This window comes from Oxyura jamaicensis, assembly GCF_011077185.1.
Source record: "Oxyura jamaicensis isolate SHBP4307 breed ruddy duck chromosome 2 unlocalized genomic scaffold, BPBGC_Ojam_1.0 oxy2_random_OJ72906, whole genome shotgun sequence".
In the NCBI taxonomy this organism is placed as follows: Eukaryota; Metazoa; Chordata; class Aves; order Anseriformes; family Anatidae; genus Oxyura; species Oxyura jamaicensis.
The window spans coordinates 1617-6683 of NW_023303485.1; the positions used below are offsets into that span (position 1 = coordinate 1617).

At 57.7% G+C, this 5067-nt stretch overlaps 1 protein-coding gene across 1 annotated transcript in view; it reads right to left on the reverse strand.

Moving 5' to 3' along the window:
- Positions 1–5067, reverse strand: part of GDF6 (growth differentiation factor 6) — a 10042-nt gene that overhangs the window by 1592 nt on the left and 3383 nt on the right. The window lies entirely within an intron of this gene.

A 5067-nucleotide genomic window follows, 5' to 3' on the forward strand; every position in this document is an offset into this window, starting at 1 on the left:
GAAGAGAAGAGAAGAGAAGAGAAGAGAAGAGAAGAGAAGAGAATGAATCACACCAGACAGGAGATCCCATTCCCACACCAGAGGCAGCACATGGCAGCCCCTACTCAGGCATGGCCTTGGCCCATCAGCCCAGACAGCATCCACGGTGTGCTTGTATACATATGTACATATATACATATGCACATATATACTTCTAAGTTCTTCACCAAGAGAAAAAAAAAATAGACTTCTTTTTTGACACATGGGTGTACAAAATGCAGCCCAGAAAGCAAACCAGATTCCCCTGAGCTGCTTTCCAATAAAATGTTTACAACCCAGCAAATACAAAAATTCCCAAAGCCCCGGGTTTCCCCAGAAGCTAGTAAAGCTTGTGTATATTTCAATAGTAAAAGTGTCACTGGAGCCTCTGTTCAGCAGCCCCTCACCGCTTTTCCAAGCTCAGCCTGCTCCAGAGGCTGAAAGGGAGCCTAAAGAAATATACAGCCCCTGTTATTTATTGATACCAAAGGTCATCACTATTCCTAATCAGTGTATTTCACAACCTCGGCTCTACTTGACAGGTCTGGGGGAACCTCCTGGGGGGCAGGAGGGACAACGGGATGATTTATGGAAACCAAGACCTTCAGGCATGCCACAGCAATGTAAAAATGAGTGCGGCTCAGCACGCAGGCCAGCAGCACGGATTGACACACCGGAGAGTCACGGTGCGTGGCTATGTGTTCCCACAGCCACCAAGAGGGAACAGATGGAGAGTGGGGGCTCCAGTGGGGACGGTGGAGAAGAAACCTGCCCCTGTGGCTGCTCCGGGGAGAAGAAGCCCTTTCGGGGGTGTCCTGGAGGGAGACTGTAAGAAACAAGCCCCCGAAAGATGGGGATGCCCCAGGTGATGGTAACAACTCTACAGACTAGAAAATAAAATAAATAAAAACAGCCCTGGGGAGCGGCGCAGAGGGGGGTCAGCCAGAAGGGGGTGTGCACCCCGAGGGCACGACCCCAAGCCCCTCTCCTCCTCCCCCTCACCTGCCTCTGCCCCCCCCCCCCCCAAACACTGCCTGCACGCACACGGCCGGGGGCACCTGGTGGGTGCAGCGGGGACTCCTGGCATCGCCGGGGTGCAGGGAAGCTTTCCGCCTCCCCCCCTTCTTCAGCGACCCCCAGGGAAGCAGAGCAGCCCCTTACCCCTGCCCTCAGCCCCGGCGTTAGGATGCGGGCAGAGCCTGCACGGCTCTGCCGGGGAGGGTGGGGTGGGGGGCAGTTTTGTTCCCGAGGGAGATGCTCGCCCCCTTTGGCACTTCCCTTTCGGCATGGGGTGGAGGGGACAACGGGGGGCTGCTTCCAGTCCCGTGTCCCTCCGGAGCCGAATCTCTTCCCCCAGCCCTTTCCCGGGGGAGGGCACAGGTGGCAGCGCGGCGCGGCCCCGCCGGGGTGTGGGTTAGGCGGCAGGGAAACGGGGGAAAAAAATCCCCTCGGATCCTTGCTGCTGGGGTTGTGAAGGGTCTGCAGACCCTTTTGGAGGGGCAAGGGAGGAGCCAGCTCCGCTCTGGGGCTCCCAGAGGCTTCTTCGGGGGGTGGCCGTGCAAAACGCGCTCTCCACCAGCACCCTCCCAAGCCGCAGCCTGGCGGGGCTGGGGCACGGTGTGTCCCGTCGTGTGGCACGGCACTCTGGGGACATGGCCACCGGGAGCAGGAAGGTGGCCCCGGGCGAGCGGGGCTGCGAGCCGGGCTCCGGCAGCAGCAGCTCGGCGCTGGAAAAGTCTCGCTGGATGCGGCGTTCCCGGCTCTTTTGTCAGCGAGGGGCAGGGATCCCGGCTATTTCAAATAAGCGGCTTCGGATCCGATCAGATAAACGCTATTTATTCACTCTCGTAACCTAATAATTCCAGATGAATACATAATCCTAACCCGGGACTGGCTCGCTCCCAGTGCGGTCGAGAGGGTGGGAAAAAAAACAGAGGAGAAAAAAAAAAAAAAAAAAAAAAGTAAGGAAAAAAAATCAGGGAGAGAAAGCGGCACCTCGGGAGCCTCCAGAAGCAGGGCAGGGGTCGCTCCTCTTTGGGGACCTTTGTTCCAGCACACAAGACAAGGAAGGCGCAGGGACACCCGGGCTGTCCCCATCCCTTTGTGCAACCCGGGACTCGGCATCTCCGGGTTTCCCCCGAAGCAGAGAAGGATTTGGGGTGAACCCCGTGGTTTCTACCACCCCGCTCAAAGCTCTGCCTTTTTGTCGGGCCAGCTGAGGCTGTCCCTATTGTTATTCCCGTTCCTGAACTATTTGAAGAGAGACGGGCAGGGGAAAGCACACATCGCTGCAAACGCCCCGAGGGGATGTGTTTATGCTCGCAGCGTTAATTTAGACGAATGTTAGCTACGTAAGGAGCATTACCCTTATTTCCACTCGCCGTTGTTTATTTTTGCAGGCCAAGATAAAATACTGGGGGCGGGCAGGGGGGAGAGAGAAAGGAGCAGGCTACGCCGGATTTAAGCGTGTGCCAGCGGCGGGGGACGGAGCAGAGTCCTCCCCAAGGCTTCGGGATAGGGACAGGGGCAGGGACAAGGGCAGGGGTCGGGGGGGCTGTGCCGAGCCCCCTGCTCGCCCTTTCCCCGGCTTCTCCCCTCTTGGCGGTGCCGGCGGCTCTGTCATCCCCGCGGCGAAACCCCTTTCGGAGGCGCGACGTTTCCTTTAATTCCCCGTGGGAAGCACCTCGGGCTCCCCAGCCCCTCTTTGGCGCAGGCAGCCCGGCCTTTGAGGCGAGCCGGGGGTTAAGGAAGGCTACACCGAGTTTCCCTTTTCATGGCAGATCAGGTACCGGGCTCCCGGCCAATTCATCAGGGCTCGGATCTGAACTTTACATCACTGCAAATTATACCCAAAACCGCATTCGAGAAGAATTTCCCCCGTTCCCAAATTCTCTTTCGAGCCGTATTTAAACTCGCAAACCAAAAGCACATTTGCAGTTTTAAAAGACCCCTCGCAGCCTCTCGCTCGCCAATGAGCTGGAAATTAAAGCCCGTGTAATTGGGACGGGCTGCCCCTTGCCTGCGGAGTCGCAACGCTGACAGGTATTTGCTTTCGGAGCCCTGCGAACAAGGGGCTGCCTCTCCATGTGTGGTATTTCCACGGCTCTCAATTCCCCGGCTTCGAGAGTTGTTGTTTTTTTATGACACCGGCTTGAGGAGATCGAAACGTTTCGTTCGCATAGCTGGCGAGTTACAGGGGAAAGACGGACGAATTCCTCGGGCGAGTTCCTAAATCTACCCAAAGCCGAGCAAACCAACGTGGGGGGGCTGTTTCCAGCCCCACAACGCGGCGGGAAGGCACACGACTACAACCTACCTTCCATCCCCGGCTCGCAGCATCCGTGCCGGGAAGGCTGCCCCGGGATGGGCAGCGGCAGCCCCGGTCCTCGGCTCGGTTTCGCCGGTTCCCAGCAGCCGGTCCCGGTCCCCGAGAGCTCCGGGAAGGGCTCTGGGGGACTCCGGGGGACTCCAGACTCGGTGTCTGCCCGCCCTGGGGAGGAGAGGGGCTTCCCCGGGGGGTTCTGCCTGCTGTAAGAGCCCCCACCCCCCCCCCCCCCCCCCCCCGTTTGCCACCGTTTCGCCCCCCGAAATATTTCGATCGACGAGAAATCACGGCGTCTTCCTGCCCCTCCCGGGTTCGTTCGCGTCGCCGAAACGGGACCGAATATCCCCGGGGCTCGGAGCTAAGAAAAGCAGCGAGGGGACGCTTCGGAGGATTATTTCTGGGCGATAGAGCTGGAAGAGCCAGGATACAGTGAAGGAAAAAAAAATCCAAACAATATCCAGATCTGCCCACAGCTAGCAAGGGCTGAAACGTCCCCTTTCGCTCGGAAACCACATTTCAGGCACACAACGACTCCCGATCACAGCCTGCCGCGAAATCTCCGGCGCAAGGGAAAGAACATTTCTCCGACAAGCTGCTTTTTTTCTCCAGAACTGCGGAGGGAGGACGAGAACGAGTACGGCGAGGCTGCGGGCTGGGGGCTCAGCCGCTGCCCGGGCTTGGCCCAGGGCTGCCCCGGGTTTTCTCGCCTCCCGGTTCCCGGTTAGGGTTAGCCCAGCCCTGGCCACGGCGTAGCCCTGTGAGCGCTGAAAATTGAACAGCCCCAAGCGGAGAGCTCGATCCCACCGTCCTCAAAAAAAAAAAAAAAAAAAATCATAATAATAATCATAATAAGAATAAAAAGGGGCCTCCTAGCAAGCCCTGCCGGGGGATTTCTGGATTAAAAATAATGATAATAAAATAAAATAAAATAAAAATCGGTTGTAGGATGGGGTTCGAAATTAGCATCCTGACACGCTCGAGCCCCCCCTTTCCCATTGCCGAGCGACCCCGCAGCGCTACCTGTGCTGCGGGCGCTGCGCGTCCCCGCTCCGCCTCTGCCCGCGGAGGATTCCCAAAGGAAAACGAATGCAAACTAAGGAAAAAAAAAATCATCGAAAAAAATACATATTTTTCACTGGATTTGCTCCGGTAACGGCTTTAGCCCTCGCTCCTCGCCCGGGCGCACGGCTGGGCTTGGAAGCGGCTGCTCGCTGCCTCGCTGCGGCCGTCTGGTGTGCATTAGTGTTTTTATAAGGGGCTCAAACAAATCGAATACAAGGTCACCAAATAATTAACAGTTGCGAATTCCCTCCTTCCCCATTAAAATACTTCCCCGCTTATATTTCATTTTCCTTCTGCCAACGACAACATTGCCTGGGCAAAAGGCGCTGCGCGGATTGCACTGCGGCGCAGCTCTCGGTCCGCCCAGAAACCCGCTGTTCTGCATCAACATGTTGCACCAGAGGAACTCCGAGAGGGATTTGCGCTCTTTCCTTCTGCCCCACGAACAGCCGGACCACCTCCAGCCCCTGCCCGGGGGCTCTCCTCTTCCTCCTCGCCCCCCTCGCTACCCTAAGGGCAGCGCACCCCAAGCCCATCCGATGGAGCCGGCGGAGGAAAAAGGGGGGAAAAAAGGAGACCAGCTCCTGTTGCAGTCTCCCCGTCCCTGCCGTGCGAAAATCCCGCTGCTCCGGGAGCTTTTCAGCCCCAAAAAGGTGGAGGCG